Source organism: Euprymna scolopes, chromosome 29 (genome assembly GCF_053919585.1).
Source record: "Euprymna scolopes isolate OS-2025 chromosome 29, ASM5391958v1, whole genome shotgun sequence".
NCBI lineage: Eukaryota > Metazoa > Mollusca > Cephalopoda > Sepiida > Sepiolidae > Euprymna > Euprymna scolopes.
The window spans coordinates 10,425,618-10,448,117 of NC_136510.1; the positions used below are offsets into that span (position 1 = coordinate 10,425,618).

The following is a 22,500-nucleotide window of genomic DNA, read 5'->3' on the forward strand; positions in this document are numbered from 1 at the left end:
ATAGTTAAAATAAACATTGAAAATTCAGAAAACAAAGGAAAATCTAAATAAAATTTAAAAAAAAAAAACTCACAAAAGTTAGGTTTTCCACAAAGAACGTCAAAATACTTCAAAGTGAATAAAAATCAATGGGAGTGAAATGGATGAAATTATGACGTGTATGTTTGAAAGTGTTATAGTGGGCAGGAGCTGCTAGAAAGGAATTGTCCTGCCTTGATAAAGTTCAAAATAGACTTCGTAGGAGGTGTCCTTTTCTCTTCCCTGCAACCTCTATCTCACAGAAGAGATGTTGCGAGTTTGTCTCTGCTGTATCGTTATTTTCATGGAAAGTGTTCGACTGAGCTTCAATCTATGCCCCAATCGCCAAAATTTGACAAGAAACACTCGCCTAGCTGAAAACACTATCAATATTTCCCCCCACTCGTTATCTGTGTCTAAACCTAAACGTAGATTCCTTGAACAAAGGAGAAAGAAAAAAAAGGAGAAAAAAAAAAGAGAAAAATAAAAAAGGGGAAACAAAAGGAAAGAAAGTGGGCTGTGGTGGGGGTGAACAAATCATTAAATCTTGCAGAACATTGAAAAACTTGAAGTTCTTCTCAAGATCAAAATAAATAATATATCTAGCAAATAAAAAGTCAGGCATCTGGAGTACAGATTTCACATCCTGAGTTGGTTGTTGGGTTAGGGTTCCCTAAGCACCTGATAAGTACCCGGGTAACCGATGATGGAAGAGACACACCCAGTATTGAAAGAGTCAAATCTTGGCAAGCAATAAAACTCACTAAATTAGATTTGAAAAATTTAAGAGGAAAAGAAAAACACCTTTGAATCAACTTAATCTCAGGATTTGAAAAAAATAAAATAAAAATAAAATAAGTTCAAAAATGAACTGAAATAAATAAAAATAAGATAAATATCAAAATATAAATAAAATATAAATGAAAAATAAATAAGCTAAAATAAATAAAAAATAAAATAAATAATAAATAAAAAATAAAATAAAATATAAATAAAAAATAAAATAAAAACTCACGGCAATAAAGCATACTCACTCATTCATGACACTTAATAACAAATAGACAGTGGCAGCCGATTTCACATCTCAACTGAAAAAAAGTTCCACGAATTCTTAATTGTTTCATTTCACGATGGACTTTAAATATAATAAATAAGAATATCAGCAGGGTAGCAAATCTTTTGCCACCGTCTATTTCCTATTAAGTGTCACAGAGCAATGGATTGAATGAGTTAACACGCGTCATTGCTAAAAACAAAGACATAAGAATTAAAATTAAAATATATTTAAGCATATTTTACAACCGGGCAATACCGGGTGCCCTGCTATTTTAAGACCACTGCGAAGAAAGTGGGCTCTCTCTATCCTGCTAGAAAGCTACTTACGCCTGAAAGTATCCTGTACTTCTATAAGGCTACCATTCGGCCCATGTATGGAGTACTTTTGTCACATTTGGGCTGGTGCATCTGCTACTTGTCTCCCCTTCTGGATAGGGTTCAAAAGAGTCACCAACCTGATAGGTTCTGAACTGCCATCTAAGCTTCAGCCTCTGGCCCATCGACGAAATGTTGCAGCCCTCTGCCTGTTCTACAAGTATTTAAATGGTGAATGCTCTGACGAACTACAAGCACTTCTTTTGGTCAAGATCAAAGTGTAGTATCTGTTCCGGCAGATACTGCACTTAAGATAATTTGTACCAGTCAATGGAGGGGAAACCCTCTATACTGGGACAATTATTATTTTTGGTAACCAGAGTGACCCCTTTTAGGGGAGCTGGTTTTTACCTCACATTAAAAACGGCCTTGTGCCTAATTTGCTCAGTGGGGGAGCAAATAAATACCATCTGTTCTTCAGATGCTGCACTTCTATTTCTTGTTCTCTTTCGGTGGAGGATCAGTCCTTCACGACTGAGACAATTTTTCATTTTTGTACCTTTTCTCCACATTAAAAAACGACCCTGGTGTCTAACTCTGTCCCGTGGGGAGGCATAGTAAATAGGTACAAGCACTTATACCCTCTCGACAAACCCGACAAGCAGCTAAATCCCACCTCTACGCAGTAGATATCCCTAGGTGTAAGAAAGCCTCCTACTCTAATAGTTTCTTCCCCAGAACTGTTAGAATTTGGAACTCCCTTTCGGGATTCTGTTTTCCCAACTGTACTGACATGCAGAAGTTCAAGTGTAATGTGAACAGACATCTTGCTGCTCATCTCCCTTCATAATATCCCTGCAACTTATGTCCCCGATAGTAGCCCCCTGCTTCAAAGTAGCACTGTACCTTGTTTGGAGTGAATATATATATATATATATATATATATATATATATATATATATAATGCTAGAAGGGCCCCTGGCATTACCCGATCATAAAATATGCTTAAATATGGTATTGTAATTGATTCAATTATAATTAGATTGTTAATTATATTAGAAATATCATATTTAAGCGTATTTTACATCCAGGCAAAGCCGGGCGCCCCCTGTTAATATCAAACAATATTAAATATGTTTAAATATATTTTAATTCAGATTTCGTATTTATTCTTAAAGAATCAATTTTCTATCGATTATTTCATATTATATAGTACCCAATATGTAGTCGTGATTTAAAAAAAAAAAAAAATGACTGAAGTGCTATCAATTAGAATCGAAACCAAAACCCAAATTTGCAAGCAAGCAAGAGCGCCCGGACGGTCTACAGAGTGTCATAATTATTAAGATTGGATACCATTTTTATTATTAATTGAAGATGGTTAAAAAAATAAACTGAAAATTATTGCATAGCAATATTAACGCTTTTGTCTATTAGTGTCTCTTCTTTAACCTTGTACCGCATTGTCATAACCTTAAATATCTTAAACGCCTTTCAAAAGAATTACTTTAGGCTTACAAACATTCTTACTATAAAGAAAATACAAAAAAAAAAAAAAATGAGAAAAATACATAAATTATATTTAAAAAAAAATAAATAAATCAGCAGGATGTTATAGTTTGCTTGAAACATTGTGTGTAGTGTGAAAAGGAGTTGTGTTTGAAGGCTATATCAATGCAGTCTTGTAGAAAAACACTTGAATACACGACAAGTAAAAGGAATAATAACGATATTGAAATATTTCAATAATTTTTAATTATCAAATATATGCCGTTATCTATCAATCTAGTCAGGCTCCTTGCCCTGACTAATGTGACTCTTCTCCAGATTTGTCTGTCTTCCATCAGTTACCTCAGATCTTCAGGATCACAGTTGGCGTTATGTGCTGGATGTACGTGGATCTAGATCATCCTCTGCTTGTACAGCCGTGCCGTGGAATCCAGAGCAATACATTTCTCACCAGATTTTGCAAACGTCTTGTAAACGTCGCTCCCTGTTGATAGTAGATATAGCAGGTAGGCTGCCATAAAGTTGCTGCTTCGTAGGATAATCTTGCCAAAATATATTTTTTACTGTTCGTAGCATATGTGTGTACATGCCGTCTAGCTTTCTTTCTAATCTTTTGGTGAGTCTCCAAGTTGTAGCAATGTAAACAAGGACAGACTCCATGTGTCACACTATGTTAATGTGGTGTAAAGTTCCCAAATTTTCGATGTATATCTCATCTTCACGAGAAAAAAATAAATGCGTTGCTACACAAAACATTAAGCTTCTCAGACTAATTATATATACTTATTGTAACCATCACAGTGTAATATCTGCTTATATCTGGCCCATTCTGACACAGGGATCCTCCTAGGTATTACCTATTTCTTTGTAAGGAATTTGTTTATAGTTGATTGGAGATGTGTTGTGGGTCCAATCACCTGTCAAGGATCTCCCTTATGTGTCTCTTTACAGTGGGAAACGAATGATTTAAAAAGGATTTATTTATCCAAAACAGGTATTCGGATGTGTGTGCGTGTATATGCGTGTGTATGTGTGTGTAGAGGGGGGGGGCAAAAATCCAAACTAAAAGGATACCATATTTTGGGGTAATTGTACCAAATCTGGGGGTAATTATGCCAAATAAAAAAAATGCTCTTTACATGCGTGGTCGCCAAAAGAGCACTTTTAGCTAGTTGGTGCAATTACCTCAGACTTGGCGCAATTACCCCAAAGTAGGGTATATAATAACAAGTTTCTTTTTAATGTGACAAATTAAAAGTGTTTGAGTTGATGTTGCAACCTAAAGGAATGGTGGTGATCACTTGCTTTTATTAAAATCTGACACAAGGTCAGAATGATTGAGCAACCAAAGTAGATAGAAATTCTTTTGAATAAATCTACAAGATTTACCAGCTAAATATAGTTTCGTGGTTTCGATGACTAATTTCACAAATTTAATAGCGAATCTGATAACACTGTATACGTTGACGTATATACAGCTTGATTTATGTTCGCGATTGTGTGCATGAATGCATATGAAAAGACAAACTATCTTCTAATATATAAAATAAAGTCGGTCTCTCTCTGTCGGTTCTTTGTCATCGACAGTTTTCTTCCTACAAAATAAATATTTGATTCTGAGTAGCCAGTTCTTCTTGTGACTTGTTGCAGCATATGATTCAGTTATTACGAAAAAGAAAAACCAATATAGCTGTCATAAGCTTTGCGCAAGGACCCTTGATAATCGCTCAAAAATCGAAAATTAAACAAAATATTGATACAATATTACATTTCCGCACGATTGGTGACATTAATTAGATGCGTTTCTACCAGTATTTTATTTAAATCTTATGCGATTATCAAGGGTTCTTTGTCTAATACTTATAGCAGCCATGTTTGATTTTCCTTCTAATCTGAACAGAATGGATACTAGGTTTGTTTTGAAACCCCCCCCCCCCAAAAAAAAGCGCTTTAAAATATTTTTTCTTGGGAGTCACCACTTATCAAGGCCGGAGGCCACTCTGGGACAATGGTTAATGAGTGTTAGGTAGATGGTGAGACAACACCATGATGATCAGTAATGGTGGAATTTAATTACATAACAGGACGGTTCAACAAGAACTTGTTTACATTAGACTTGAAAATTAAAACACAAATAAACTTATCTACTTAGGTAGAAGAGTAAATTATCTTGCATTTAATAACATTTATTGTCTATTTGCTTTTTGACCCATATTTTTGTCCTGTTATAGTTACAGTAACAAATACCCAAATAATATGCAATGCATGTAGAAACAAGAAACAGACACACGGACAGACGGGAAGTGGTCTCATAATTTTATTAATGAAAGATTTTTTTTTTTTTTTTTTTAAAGCACTCGGACATTTCTTGTGCTTGTATGTATCGGCTAAACTTTGTCCTCTGATCAACATTGGTAACTTGCCAATCGAAACAGACAGCCCAAAGTCTACTTGACAATGAGAGTAAAACCTTAAGTAAAGTTTTTTTTTTTTTTATGACAAGACGAAGACATTGAGATAAAAAAAAAAAAAAAAAAAAAAAAAAAGAATTTCAATCTGAAATAAATTTGGGCTTGTCTGTCCGAATGTCTTCAAACAAAAGCTAGTGTTAAAGCCATTTTATATTTGCCGTTGAAAGCAAGGTGACATTTTTTCTTCTAGTAGAGGTAGAAAAAAAAACATGGCCGACATTGGATAAGGCATCACGGGAAGGGAAAGATATTGAATAGAACGAAAGAGAAAATGGATGAAATATACTGGAAACAAAATATACAAATTGATAATGAATAGGAGGGAAGGCAGCAAAAGCTGCTTGAAAGAAAGTTTAGCACAAGTGCATTTAAATTCGCTGAAAGTAATGGCTCCAAAACAAAAATTCATACACATCATAATATTTAAAAATCACTTACAATTGTCCAAACTTATTTAATTTAATTAAAAGAAAAAATATTCCAAAACTTTTTTTTAAATGTTAAAATTAAATTTTTTTTTTAAAAAACTAAAAAAAAACTGCAGACATTTCAAAATTCAAACTTTTGAATTTTACATCTAAATAAATATATTTTTAAAAATTTATATTCAAAATAGATTCCACCCAATTCATAATATTCTAAACTGAATCTTATATTTGTACATAAAACAATATTTTGATAATTATTTTGAAATATAGACTGTTACGTTTTATTTGTAAATTTGAGATATAAACTATTTTTGAAATATTGTTAAATTTTTTACAGCTTTCAATTAAATTCAATAAATGTTTTGTTATTTATGGTTTCTTTTTTTAAATTCAATTTTCACCCCAAACAAGGCACAGTGCCACTTTGAAGTAGGGGGCTACTATCGGGGGCATGCTGCGGGAATATTATGAGGGGAGATGAGTAGTAAGATGTTTGTTCACATTTCTCTTGAACTTCTGCATATCAGTACAGTTGGGAAAGCAGAATCCCGGAAGGAAGTTTCAAAGTCTAGCAGTTCTGAGGAAAAAACTATTGAAGTAGAATGCTTTCTTACATCTAGGGATCTCTACTGTGAAGGGGTGGGATTAAGCTGCTTGTCAGGTTTGTTGGGGGTATTTACGTCGAGGGGGTACAAGTGCCTCTGTAGTTCATCAGAGCATTCACCAATAAAGTACTTTGAGAAAAGGCAGAGGGCTGCAACATTTCGTCGATGGGACAGAGGCTGAAGTTTAGATGACAGGTTGGCGACTTTTTTGAACCCTGCCAAGGAGTGAGAGACAAGCAGCAGATGACCCAGCCCAAATGTGAACAAAAGTACTCCATACATGGGCGAATGATGGTCTTAGGTGTAAGTAGCTTTCTAACACAGTAGAGAGAGCCCACCTTCTTCGCAGCAGCCTTGGCAATGCTCTCAATGTATCTATTCCAGTTCACGTTCCCTGTAAACGTTAGGCCGCGGACTTTAAAGGAAGTACTTTTGGGTAATATGTTCTTGGCCATTGTTATTGGTGGTAGTGAAGGTTTTTGTATTTACTGAAGGAAACAAACTTAGTCTTGGCAGCATTGAATGTGACCATTCATTTTTTTTCTCCATTCCACTTCAGATTAGTGTTTCTGCCATTTCCTTAGATATGTGTTCATTTGTTTTCCCCTCGTGCCTGTTATAGAGAGTGATGTCATCAGCAAATATACCCATCTCAGAAACAATTTTATCAGGGAGGTCATTTATGAATATCAAGAATAATAATGGTCCGAGGATACACACCTGAGGTACCCCCGCATTTATATAATATTGTTTAGATGTAAGACCGTCAAGGACAACATGGATTTTTCTCTTAAGAAGGAATTAATTACTTTATGTCTAGTGATACCATATGATCTAATTTTCCTTAGAAGACCATCGTGCCATACCCTGTCAAAAGCCTTAGATATATCGAAGGCTACCGCTCTAGCCTCCCCTGTTTCGTCCAGCGAACGGTATTGTCGGTCAGGAGTTTAGCAGCTGTAAGGTGATTGACTAGAGCTTGATTAATTAAGGACTCAAATATTTGGCGAAAAGCAGGAGAAGGCTATTGGGGCGATTATTAAATGGATCAGTTCTTTCGCCAGAATTTTTGAAAACTGGTACCACAGAAACGGTTTTCCAGCAGTCAGGAAAGCAAGATTCGTTAAGGCATTTGTTGTAAAATTTGGAGAGTATTGAAGCAACCTCAGCAGAGCGTTTTTTTTTTTTTTTTTTTTTTTTTTTTTTGAATAACACATTGTGATAATTCGTTACTTTATTAAAATTGTTTTGAATTATAAAAAAAGTTTGGTTAGAAAACAAGAATTAATTTTGGATTGTTTTCCCTTTTTGCTAGTATAACTCTCCCGAAAATGAAAACAAAATATACTTCCGGCGAGTTAAAGTGCATTTGTGCCAGAATTTTAAAGAATAAAACAAACGACAAACTAAATAAATAAAAAAAGGAAAGAAAAATGCATATAGGAAAGAAAAGAAGGACAAGTAAGAAGATGTTATAAAACAAAATGGAAAAAAAGACAAAACTAATGAGGGGGGAAAAAAAAACGAAGGAAAGGAAAAGTGAGAGAAAAGTACAAGAAAAACAGAATAACGTTTTTAAAAGTTAAAAAAAAAAAATAAGGAAAAGTAACGAATACAAGGAAACAAAAACAAAAAACAAAGAACAAACAAAATTAGGAGGAAACTTCATTTTTTATCAATCTTAATTTTCATTGTGAGAATAGAAATAAAAAAAAAACAAGAAACGATAGGAAAAGAAAAGTAAAAAATGAAAAATAAAAATATCAAACATAAAAAATAAAAAAACACAGAAAAAATATGTGCAAGAAAAAGGGAAAGAATGGAAGTTTGGAGGGTGTAAAAAAAAAAAAAAAAAAAAAAAAATGTAATGTTTAAATTAATGATGAGAGGATTCCAATATCTTCCCGATTCCGATACAATTACCGATTCCGTTCTAAATAACCGGTCTCGATTCTAAAATAACCTAAAAAGTAGATTTGGAGGCGGGGGGGGGGGGTCATTATCTTTTAGATGTAAAAATAATTTTCTTTTTAATTTCAAAAACTTTTTGTTTCCCCTTTATTGAATTCAAAATGTTGATAACCTCATTGTGAGATTTACATCCCCATTTTTCTGGTCCACCCGCTCGTGCCATTTCTTTTTCTGGTCCACCCGCTCGTTATGTTTAATTTTTTTCCCAATTCCTATCACCCAAAAAGTTCCGATTTTTTTTTAAGATTAATTGTTTTAACCTAGTTAGAACTCTAGTAAATCTTTTCCTTTAAAGTTAGTGAAATTCGGGAATTTGTGGGCAAAGTTAGTAAATGTTTACTTAATCTCTTAACTTAAAAAAAAAAGAAGAAAAAAAAAAGAAATATTCTCTTCCTAAGTCAATATTTATATTGAGAGAGAGAGAGAGAGAGAGAGAGAGAGAGAGAGAGAGAGAGAGAGAGAGAGAGAGCTTGATAACAGAACTCTTAAAAGGACAGAGGATGGTCAAATACAAAAGGAATGGTCACTGTGCAATTAACTCACTCATTTAAACACAAGACCGCCCCTCCTCCCCTTGTGCCAACCACTGATATCTTGTCATCCACGTGACAAAAAACAAAAACTGACATAAAACTTGAAGGTCAGGAAGATACGGGGGGGGGGGCAGGGGTCTTGAAACGGTTACAGAGAAAAGGTCAAAGAATGACTTTACAAAAATGAAATGGGTGAATGGTGTTACACTGGGATCTCTTCCCAGTCTCTTGATTGCAAAGAAAAACTGGGGAAAGGAGGGGGGGTAAACCGGGGGGGGGGGGAGGGATAAAGAACGGAGGGTGGGAGTAAAAAAAAAAAATAAAATACAAAAAATATTACTATAGGCAAGAAAAGTTACTTTTCTACCTACCTGGCTCATTTTCGGAGGGGGGGGGGTTAAAGCAATTTTAAATGCTTTTTCCTTCTCAAATATTCCCTTTCTACGAGTTAGTAGCCAACAATATGACAACCGACAATGAAGAAATTCAGCAGCCATCTTGTTGACTACAAACGTGTAAAAAGCGAATATTTGCTATAAAATAAAGAGCATTAAAAAAAAAAAAAAATACTTAAAAACCTTTAAAATATGAACCAGGTAGGTAAAAAAAAAAAAAATAAAAAGTAATTTCCAGTGTTTAGACCAAAAGTGTGTACATTTTCCTACCAAATTACTCTGTCAATTTTCAGTCTACAGACTCGAGATTTGATATAAGAGTATTGAAATTAGGGAAAATCTTTTTAACCGGTTTTTGGCTAGAGATTTGGTTGTCAAGGGGTAAAAGTTCAACGATTTGACCTTTGAAAACTCTACCAACATCCTCTACCAATTTTGGGTCTAAACACTTGAATTTTTAGATGTAGGTTACTTCGACATGGATCAAACTTTTTAATTTAATTTGAGCCCAAAACAATAAATGTTAAGGTCAAAATTGGGGTAAAAAAAAAAAAAACCTCTGTGGTCTCTACCATATTACTCAGCCAATTTCTGAACATTTGAAATTTTACATAAAGTGTATTCAGACATAGGGCAAACTTTTTAATCGGTTTTTGGTCGAAAATTTGGCTACCAAGGGGTCAAAGTTCAAAAGATTTGACCTTTGTGGTCTCTAGCAAACTATTCAGCAAATTTTGGGTTTAAATATTTGAAATTTTACATAAAGGGTATTCAGAGATGCAGTAAAATTTTAATCAGTTTTTGGGCAGAAATTTGGCAAATTTTTTTCGACACCCTGTATATTTCACAGTAAACAACTGATAATCCCTGAAAAAAACATCAGAACTAGTGCAGAGTCTTGAATACAAATTAATGCACTTATTGCAAGAGAATAATTGCCTTACTAGCAAAATAATTTTCCAATGAAGGACAATTTTATATATATACTAGCAAGCCAACCGGTGGTGCCCAGTCATAAAATACGCATAAATATTACATTTCAATTAATGCAGAATTCTTATTTATTGCTAGCATTTCAACCCGGCGTTGCCCGGGTGTTTGGAGGCATGTGTTCAGCAAAAAAAAAAAAAAAAAGTGGTAGTAGGAAGGCAGGCTCGAACCCGTACTGCAAAGGAGGAAAAGAACAGGAGAAAAACATGACATCTTTGCTGTTACGATCACCGCCAAACCGGAAGTGGCATAGGTTTTAATTAAGGCTAGATAATTGAAAGGAAAGGATGACTTTCGAAAATATCAGTGAAAAAAGCGACCCCCCCCCGTAGAAAAGTGCCCAGTTGAAGGTGAAGATATTAATGTTTTTAGCCAATTTTTCGATATTTGTCGTCTGAAAGATCGAACTTCAAAACAATACTGATCTTGGTAAAATCCGTCGCCTCTGTTGAAAGTTTTAGACAGATATGCAAACATACATACATTTATATATTAGTAAATAAAGATTTTCGACCCAAACCGATTAAAAAACTTGCTCTATCTCTGAAAACTCTTTATGTAAAATTCCAAATGTTTACACCAGAAACTGAATAATTTGGTAGAGACTGCAGAGGTCAAATGTTTTTAAAATTTGACCCCTATTATGACCCCTTAACATTTGTCTTGGGTTCAAATCAAGTTATTAAGTTAGATCCATGTCCAAGGAACCTATATCTAAAATTTCGAGTGCGTAGACCCAAAATTGTCGGAGGAGTTTGGTAGAGTTCTCAAAGGTCAAATCGTTGAACTTTGACCCCTTAACAGCCAAATTTCTGGCAGAAAACCGATCACAAAGATTTTCCCAAATCTCCAATACTCTTTATATTAAATTTCGAATCTGCAGAGTTAAAATTGACAGAGTTATTGCGTAGGGAAATGTACACACACACACATTCACTTTTATAGATATATAGATAGATATACAGAAATACCGTAGGTATTAAACGTAACGTCAAATTCGAAGAAAAATAAAGTTTAAAAAAAAAATGGAAAGAACTAAGACATGTGCACGTGAGTATTAAGTTTTGTCTAAATAGTTCACTTTTTGCAAGTAAAAAAAAAGAAAATACTCGAGCAGAGATCGAAACCCAAACCAAAAAATAGTGAGTCAATTAAGATAACCATTAGGCCAGCTTGACACAATCATTCAAAACAGTTTTAAAAATCTACTTATTTTTAACAAAAGCAATCTGACATGAGAATGATTCACGCATGCACAGTCGTGAAACAGTAGACAGATGAAAATCCAATGACCCCCGCCACATACCAATTTTTGACCCCTTAGCATCCCCTTTTTTTTCCAGATGAAAACCGATTAAAAAGTTTTCCACATGTATTAATATTCTATATACCAAATTTCAAGTCTGTAGATGAAAACAATGTTGAGTATATAGGTTGAGAAATGTCCTCACACACACATTCTCACTTTATAATTATTATTATTTACTATAATAATTATTAAATACCTACAGACACTAGTGTTTCATCCTTTCGGGAATCATCAGTGCAGGGTGTCACGATTAACGTCAGTTGAGAGATTCGAACCCCAGCAACAGAAGTCATGTTTGGCTTCATTAGCAAGGACCTGAACCACTCTGCTACCGTCAACCGCGAGGGATACAGTTGAAATTAAACATTTATTCTTATTAAATGTTTTTCACGTCAGTCAGAGAGTGATCTAATCATTATATGACGATATATATATATATATATATATTAGTTTTAAATGTTGAAAAACTTCCAAGACTTTATAAACATACACGTATACATGAAAAGTAAACAAAATAAAATGAAGTCTCAAAGCAAAAACAATTGATTTTATAAAAAATTGACAAACTGATTAATACTTCCGTGGAACTAATGATTCACTGAGACTTTCTTTGCAGAAATGGTTTTCCTGCGAGAAATTTATGCCAATCTTTTCTCCAATTACAAAATTCTTGACATCCGCAGTTCTTTTTTGAATGCCCGTCATTATGTTTTATACAAAAACCAACCCCTATCCCCCAAAGAGACAAAATTGGCAAACTCTTTTCCTTTGTATTCAGCAACTAAATTAGTTTCTCTCTCCGCCATTTAGTTATTAAAAATTATGAAATCTAAACGTATTCATAATAGATTTTATATAAATCTTTAATCGCAGCATTTTATGTATAATGGTCTCATTCTAAAACAAAATGGCACTCGTTTCACAAAATGGCGGTAATCATATTTTTTTTTTCAGAACATGAGATGATATAATTATTTCCAGTTTTTTTTGGACTATGGAAATATATATATATATATATATATATATATATATATATATATATATATTAGTTTTTTTTTTTTTTTTTTGAAAAAAGAAATCCAGTAGAGTGCGCAATTAAAAGGAAAATCCGAAAAATAATAGCGTATTTATATCTTGTATTTTGTGTACAGAAAGTTGTTAGATGAGATAAGTCATTGGTACCGTCGGTTTCAAGCCCGATGATTAGGACCGTTTTAGATATCCATATCAAGCTCTCTTCAGCCAATACTCATCCCTTTACTCCAATTTTGTAATTAGTCTTATATATAAGACTAGTTACAAACTTGGAGTAAATTTTAATAAATTTATCATATATCGGTTGTATAAGACGACTGCTAAATCACAAAACCATGTTTGTTTAGCCTAGACTAGAGATTGCAACACTCGGTATCTTATGAAATATTAGTTTTTAAAGATGATTTTTTAACATTAGGGTCGTCTTATATGCCGAAATATACGGTATATTATAAATGCAAATTTGGAATTAAATTCAGTAAATTAAAAGAAATTTATGGCAAATTTACAATTCGATAATAAATACAAAAATCTTTTGAGTAGTTAGGGTTAGGGTTAGTAGGTAGGGGTGTGTGATAAAGATATGACCTATTCGGAGTCTTATTATAACTTCCTCCTTTCTGGTCATTCTTTTGTTTGGTTTTTGTTTTCCTATGTTTTCCTTGATTTGGTACAGTTTGTTCTTAGTACAGGCGCTCCACAACTCTTGCCATGTATTTCTAATATATTTATTAATAGCTTGTTTTAAATCAGTATGAGGGTTTGGTTGAGGGGGTCAACCTTAATGCTACTTTGTCAGCTCTATCGTTACCCTTTATGTTGATACTAGCCTGGGTGCCTGGCATTGCCCGGGTGTTTGGAGGTGTGTGTTTAGAAAAAAAAAATGTGGTAGTAGGAAGACATTTTTGCAAAATTTTCAGCAAGACAATCTGCCATTTCTTTCTTGCTATCAATATCTTTGTTATTATAGATCAGGTGTTTAGTAGGGTTGCTGTTATTTTTCCCGAGATTTTTCAAACCACGTCCCAGACCTTTTTACTTTTTGTATTTATTTTTGATACATAGTTTTTAGATGTCCGCTTCGATTCCTTAATGGTTTTGCGAGCTTTAGCTCTACTGTTTTTATATTTATTGAGATTTTCGTTGGTTCTTTTCAGAATTTCCTTAGTATAGCTCGACGAGTTCTGATGGCTACTTTGCATTTTTTTAAAACCAGGGTTTATTATGTTTTGGAGAGGTAGAACTTTTTGGAATGCATTCCTCAGCAATATTATACAGCGTATTGGTAAAATAAGTTATATTATTTTTATATGAATTATTTTCCGAAGTTAGTTTAGCCAGACATAAATTTTGGAATTTTTTCCCAATCAGCCTTCTGTAAGTTCTATTGGGGTATTTTGCTTTCTGGCATTGGATCATTGTTTTCAAGTGTAATGGGAAAGTGGTCACTTTCATATGAATCTTCCAGTACATTCCATTTGTAATCCAAGGCAAATGTTGATCACACAATGTTAAATCAATTGATGTGAATGTACCAGTTCCTGGGTGTAAATAAGTGTTTTATCATTGAAAAAAGGTATAGATTTTCGTTATTTATTAGGTTTTCTATAGTTTTGCTACTTTTGCTTGTTTTTTCCACTTCCCTATATCTCATTTTAATCTTCCAAAGGAATGACTGTGGCTGCACAGTGTACAGATCTTTTCAGCCTTTTCCACCCATTCGACGACAGACGGTCCAGTGGTAGATCCATCAAACTCAGGTATCAAGTGAAAGTCGAATCTGTCCATTTTCTGCCTTTCGAGTCACCGCACACCGAGAGCCGAAATATCTTATAATTCAATAACTTGAGTGTTATTTCTTCCGCCCGTCACACCAATAATTTCCTGGGTAAGGTTAACACTTTTGTCCAAACTTCCAAACTTCTGTACACGTAACGCACCTTCTCTCAACTCCCAACGTACTTCTGCTAATTCAACTTATTTCTTCGAAATCCAACTTCAAAATGAAGCTCCCTCTAAAAAATCAACCCTCTTTTATCTCCAACCAGATGCATCTCATTTGCATATCGGGTGGTCACATTGCAGGCATATAAAGAGATAAGGCAGCCATTTTTGTTTCTTTCTTCTTCATTCATTTCATTCCACGACCGACCCGTTGGATTATGCACACATGCTAATTAGGTAAGTATATATATAGCACGTTTCCCTGCTTATAGTAATAATAAAATAATAAATATTTATTGATTTAAACTTCCGGTAAAACTATTTATTTATTGATTTAAACTTCCGGTAAAACTATTTATTTATTGATTTAAACTTCCGGTAAAACTAAAATCTATAAATCATCCCTTCACAAGTGTTTTTACATTTGAGAAAATATCTTCACATGTTTTTACAGTAATCGGGAAAAATAACAACTCTATAGTAAAATATTCAGAGATTCATAAAGAATCAGAATTGGTAATTGTATCGGAATCGGGAATTTAGTATGGAATTGCTAATTGTATCAGAATCGGGAAAATATTGGAATCATTCCATCACTAAAATATAACACAGTAGAATACAACATTTATTTCAACTATTGATTTTGAACTATGATGTATGTGAGAATATTACGTAATTGTTTTCCATGATAAAAGCTTACCCCATATATCTAGTTACTATATTAATAAAATAAAGTATTTTTCTCCTGTAAATTAAAAACACATGCACTATATATAATTCCAATATGGTATGTTTCCTGCCAATAAACGATGCATATTCCGGAAATTATCAGTTTCATTCGATTTCAGAATTTCTAACATTACTTCCAACCTAGCCGACTCTCACAAAAACATCATACTTAGAGAAAGTCGAAGTAACTTTTACTCACACACAAAAATGTACTACCACTAGGACTTCTTCATTGGATACATTTTTTCAGCTCAGATTGTCATTGTTCCATTCTTTTATTTTGTGATATTATCTTTTATTCATTATAATTTTCGTATATAAATACGGATTGCTCCCTTTAACATTTTCTTATTTTTATGGCATTTTGATTGACTGGTTTCAAACCTATTCAGAAATAACGGAATATAATTACCGAACAGTAAAAACATTTTGAAAAATAAAACATGGCGTCTTTTATTCTTCCATTCAGAACAAACATGTGGAAATAATGCTCATATATTTTAATTCTATATAACATTATTGAAGATTGAATATATTAACTTTTGATTCTCTTTTATATATTCAAATGAAAGAATTATAATCCCTTACACCTGGACATTTCGGAAACAATATCTTCTTTTTTCTCTTCTTACTATATGACGTTTAATATTTCATTTAATATCTCTTTTAATATGACGTTTAATATTTCATTTAATATCTCTTTTAATATGACGTTTAATATTTCATTTAATATCTCTTTTAATATGACGTTTAATATTTCATTTAATATCTCTTTTAATATGAAGTTTAATATTTCATTTAATATCTCTTTTAATATGACGTTTAATATTTCATTTAATATCTCTTTTAATATGACGTTTAATATTTCACAACATGTTTTCTTTTTGATAAGAAAATATGTTACCAAGATCGCAGGAAAAATGGTGGGATCCTTTTATCGATCCAGTAGATCAATCACTGCTGATGCAATTCTCTACCTACATAAGAACCAGGTACGTCCAAGGATGGAGTATTGTTACCATATCTGGGCAGGAGCTGCTACAAAGACCTTATCTCCTCTCCTCTGATCTTGAGCATGTGCTACAATGAGGAAAGAAGTGGCTGGTTACTTTTAATGCATCTAAAACCAAGCTTCTATCCTTACATCATCAACGCTCTGATCGCCATCTGGCATCAATTGAAATGAATGGCTCTCATCTTGGGGAGGCTTCATGTTTTGACAAGCTCCTGGGTTTGACCTTTACTCCAGATCTGAAATAGAACACATACATCAAATCCGTTGCCAAGGTCGCTGGAAAAATGGTGGGATCCTTTTACCGCTCAAGTAGATATCTCACTTAAGAGAGTTCAAATAGACTTTGTAGCCTAGATGGGGATGCCCTTTTCTTTTCTCTGCAACCTCTTCCTCACAGAAGATTCGTTATGAGCCTCTCTCTGCTTTATCGTTATTTTCATGGCAAGTGCTCGTCTGAGCTCCAATCTGAGCTTTCATGAGAAAGACTCGGCTTGCTGAAAACACTATCAATAATTCCCCCACTCTTTATCTGTTCCTAAACCTAAACATAGATTCCATGAACAAAGCTTCTTTCTTAGAACTGTACACCTGTGGAACTAGCTTCCGTTTGCCTGCTTTCCAGCTGACTACAATATGGTTGTCTTCAAGTCCAATGTAAACAAGTTCTTGATGAGCCGTTCTCCTTAAGTAATCCAATTTACCAAATTTACGCTTCTAACGATTCATATGATATTTTCCTTTTGACTAATGTACGCTCTTTAACCCTTATCCTCAAGTGGCCTCTTGGCCTTGATAAATGGTTATTCCTTTGTAAAAAAAGAAAAAAAATATTTTCGAAATATCCGGATGTAAGAGACTATAACTATTTCGTTCCAACATATTAAAGAAAATTAACAATACGTCCAATCTTTAATAATATCTTAGGTTTAAAATATTTCTTTTTATATATATTCCCAAACTTTATATTTGCGTGTTTGTATAAAGTGAATTACTCAGCAATCGTAGCTATAAGCATACTAGTAAATATAGAAATTTTATGAAATCAAAAATCCGTCCAAAAATTTAAACAATTCTTTTTCTAAATTCCCTCGTACTCGTTCGTCATTTAAGAACACAAAAGCAGTCTTCGCGACCTTGAAAGTCAAATTTGAATTTAAAGCTAAGTTCAAAGTTAGGAAAATAACGATGAACAGACATATTAGAAAGATGTGTGAAACATAAAGAGTAAATAGAGAGAGAGAGAGAGAGAGAGAGAGAGAGAGAGAGAGAGAGAGAGAGAGAGAGAGAGAGAGAGAGAGAAATAGACAGAAAATGTAATGGAGAAAGGCTTTAACAGATAGAGACAACGTAAGAAAGAGAACGTACGAGAAAGAGAGAGCATGCAAGAAAGAGAGAGCGTGCGAGAGAGAGAGTGTGAAAGAGAACGGTTAGAGAGAGAGTGAAAGAGAGCGGTTAGAGAGAGAGAGAGAGAGAGTATGCAAGAGAGTGCGAAAGTGCGAGAGAGAGATGGAGGGCGTCCGAGAGAGAGAGAGAGAGAGAGAGAGAGAGAGAGCATGCGATAAAGAGACAGAGCGTCCGAGAAAGAGACAGAGAGAGCATGCAAGAAAGAAAGAGTCTAAGAAAGAGAGATGAAGTGTAAGAAAAAGAGAGAAAACAGTGGATTTCAGCCAAATAGGAAAGAAAAACGAAGACGATTTTGGCAGAGAAACCCGTTTTGTTCCCGTTTGAAAAGAAACGGATTTCCGCCAATTAACAGCCACCTTACGATCCGCAATTGATTTCCTTCTTAGCGTGATTTCTAGTCCTTTCGTTTCGTGCGAATGCGAAAATTGTGCACAAGTGTTTCGGCTTGAAAGAGTCAAGCATTGTTCGTCAACAGTCGGCATTTTACAAGAGGTTCTCCGGCAATCTTTTAAGCGTAAATAAAATGCAACATGAACACGGGTCACCAGAAAGGAGGTATTACGTGTGTTTAAACAAGTGCGTATACGGACATTTCAATAGAATGCCAACATTTTTTTTTTTTTCAAAAGATAAATATAAGAAATGTGACTTGCTCGATGTTGTTAAACAAAGCAAGGCTTAATAAAACATATGTAAGCATTTCAATTTCGTGGCGGGGAGTAAGAGATACGAGGTGCCTTCAATAAGTTTCCAGACATTTTTCTGTACAGGCATTAAAAATTGGCGGAGACTCTTGAAAATTCAGTATGTTATTGCTATACATATTATGAGATGACTGACCAATTTTTATGATTTCAGGTTTAAATGAACAGCTACAGCACGAAATTGGAATACACCCTACTAAAGCTTGATTGTCACTGCTGGTGAATTAAAAAATGCAATCTGGACGTGATGGCACTTTAGAAGAATGATATGTAATAAAACTGTTTTAAACTTGAAAAAAAAAAAAAAAGAAAAAAATGCCACAGAAACGTATGGAATGCTTCAGATTGATTTTGGACCATCTTACACGAATCAAGCATCAGTTTTTGAGTGGCATAAGAGATTCAAAGAAAGCAGGGAGTCTATGAGGGATGATGAGAAGTGTGGGAGGACTAAGGGAGTCGGAACACTAGAGTTGATTGGCCAAATAAAGAATTTCATGGATAAGGATTGTCATGTGTCTATAGAGACAATAAGTGCACAGTTTGATGTCAGTGTGGGAACTGTACACACAATTATTTGCAAGGGACTGACGATGCGGAATATTTGTGCAAAGTTTGTCCCAAGGTGCTCAGAGAACATCAGACCATTTGACCAAGATGAATATCAAGACAGTTCCTCACCCTCCCTATAGTCCACACTTTGCTCCCTGTGACTTTTGGTTATTCCCTAACCTCCAAGAAAATCTTGGAGGCTGTTGTTATAGGACAATTGACGAGATGAAAGAGGCTGTGACGAGGGTCATTGACACGCTCACACAAGAGGCTTTCAAGAAGTTGTTGGAATAGTAGAACAAGTGCATTGCAGCCGGAGGAGATTACTTTGAAGGGAACTAGAGTTTCATGTGTGTGCTATCAATAAAAGTGTCCATATGAAAAAGTCTGAAATCTTTTTGGGGTTTCAAATCTCAGCTTAAAATATGCGTTTGTCTAGCTACATGAAACAGTTGTGATATGGATATACAGTTGTGATATGGATATGCAAGTTGTGATATGGATATACAAGTTTCTGTGTATGGTAATATTCTACATATGATATTCTAAATATGATATTTTAAATATGATATTTTAAATATGATATTTTAAATATAAAGCCAGTCCCTTTATAGTTTGTCATCGATAGCTTTCTTTGTACAAAATCGATATTTGATTCTGGTCTGTCAGTTTTTCTTGTAGATCGTTGGAGCATGTTATTATTAATAATATGATATTTTAAATATATTTAAATATGATATTTTAAATATGATATTTTAAATATGATATTTTAAATATAATATTTTAAATATAATATTTTAATATGATATTTTAAATATAATATTTAAATATGATATTTTAATATGATATTTAAATATGATATTTTAAATATAAAGTCAGTCCCTTTATAGTTTGTCATCGATAGCTTTCTTTGTACAAAATCGATATTTGATTCTGGTCTGTCAGTTTTTCTTGTAGATCGTTGGAGCATGTTATTATTAATAAAATGCAATTCGATGTAATTTCTTCAGGGAAATAGTATGGTATAGTCCAGTTGGGATTATTTTTTTAGATGGTCGTCATTTTAAAAAAGGGGACGTAATTCTGTATTTGTCTCTACAGAGTTACTTCTATTTGAAGTAAAAAAGATTATAATCTTTTAAAAAAAAATTTTAAAATAAAGAAAACAATAAAAAACAAAAACAAAGCAAATACACTATAAGGAAATCTAATATATAGGGTGTTCAAAAATCCACTGAAGAATTGAAAATCTGTCATTTTACCATTATTATTTTTTTTCTTTATTTCAGATATTTTACAGATAATATTTCTGAAATTAATTATGACTAAGTATAGCATTGAACAATGTATGCAAGTTGTGAAATTATTTTACCAAAATCAGGGTCAATTGTTTTAACCCAAAGAGCTTATCGACGGCATTTTTATGTAAAAGATAGCCCAAGTCACATCTTAAAGAAAAAGTCTATGTTAACAAACCTTAAACCCTGCAAGAATTGCAGAAAAACATGAAGAACGAAAGGGAGTTAAATCGCAATTCAAAGATTCTGCAATCTGTCATGAATAATGTTTTGGAAAGAGCACAAATATAAGAAGCTGAAAATAGGCAACATTTAAAAGACATTACTTTTTATAAATAAAAATTGTTTGAATTTTGCATTTTTTTTTTTTTTAATTTCCAAATGTCTTAGATTGTGTTAAAATTACAGAAAGATATAAAAAAAAGTATTTTTCCAAACCCTTCAGTAACTTTCTGAATAGTCTACATTTATATATATATATATATATATATATATATATATATATATTTTTATTTTTTTTTTTTTTTTTACATTTTCACCCCAAACAAGGCAAATTGCCACTTTGGTGTAGGGGCTACTATCAGGGGCAACAACTACTGGGGTACTATGTAGGGATTTGGGCAGCAAGGTGTCGGTTCACGTTACACTTGAACTTCTAAATCTTCTCCCATTACATAAAAGGAACTTTGCGTCTGTATGTATATTCGTTCCCTTTGGACCCAGAAATAGCTGAGTCGATTTTTTTTTTAATTTCACATGTAGTTACTTTGTGTCTGGATTGGTTGGTTGTTTATGACATATCAACCCTTTTCAGGTAATTTAATGCCGAATCCAGTGATTTTGAAGAAAATTTTTTTAATAGAATATATTTGTTTTTTTCAAGTCGGTTTCTATTTAACCCACAGTTGGGACCCTAACAGGTACTACCACTCCGGGTCAGAGTGGACCTGGAAGCAATGGCAATTAAAGGGTGGCTCCACACTCATCGAAGTCCGCAAGCTGGGGCCTCACCATCGGATATAGTTTAAGGTCATATCCAGGACCTTATGTGTCTGGGAGCGGTTCTGTCTTGGAATGCATCTGATAAGTATTGAAAATCAATAATCAAAAAAATCCGGTTAAAGGAGGAAATTCGATTTTAACCAAAGTTAACACTTTTATACAATCTAACATCACAAATGCATTTGAGAAGTTCTATCACCACACATGCAGATAGGTTCAGTCTATAAAATCTACTGCAGCTTCTTTTATAAGACAGGGGCGCGTTCGAAATGAATGTTTTATTTTAGAGCACAATTGAACTATGTTCGATACAAAACACCTGATGAAGGCCGGAGGACAAAACGGTTGAAACGTTGTGACTATAACAACCAAGATGAGCAAGTCAGTCCGACAATCTCAATCAAATAATTTCATAAAATAAACAGTTGGTTCTTTGATAAGATAGGGGCGCATTTGAAATAAATGTTTCTTATTAGAACACAATTGAACCATGATACTTGACTTTTGAATTTCGAACTTTAAGTGAAGCATTATTAACAGATAATTTTATAAAATCAACAGTAGATTCTCTACAGTGCAATGTAGACTACAATAGAGGCATGTGAAGCTTCCTCCTAGTGCAACGCGATAGTCAAGGAAGTTATTTATGAATATTAGAAATAAGAAAAGTCCAAAGATCAACCCCTCAGGCACTCCTGCATTAATACCATGTTGTTTGGATGTACGTCCATCAAGGACAACTCGGATTTTCCTCTTGCCTAAGAAGGATCTAATTATATTTAGCATTCATCCAGTAACACCATGTGACTTAATTTTCATTAGGAGTGCTTTATGACAAACTTTGTCAAAGGTTTTGGATATAGTGAAGACTACTACCCTAGATTATCCCGCTTTATCCAGTGCATGGTATATGCGATCAGGGATGACCGTTAAATTATTTGCAGAACGGGTTTGCCTAAATCCATACTATCCGTCAGAGAGCAAATGAACTTTTGTGAAGTGATGGACTAGTACTCCATTGATTAATGACTCAAAGATTTGGAAACTTTCTGTTTCTTCTGACGAGACCACGGGGGAAATATCCAATGCTGACAAATATTAGTTGTTTTCCGCGAACGAAACAGAAGGGTATAATGTACCAAAGTTTTTGTTTTGAATAAAATCTTGAACTTTGGAATCTAGCAAAACTGTTATTTATTTATATATGCTCTGTTGTT

At 33.7% G+C, this 22,500-nt stretch overlaps 1 protein-coding gene across 5 annotated transcripts in view; it reads right to left on the reverse strand.

The window, feature by feature from the left end:
• The window catches only part of LOC145252478 (caskin-2-like), a 969,745-nt gene that overhangs the window by 728,743 nt on the left and 218,502 nt on the right, over positions 1–22,500 (reverse strand). The gene's annotated exons all lie outside the window — the stretch shown is intronic.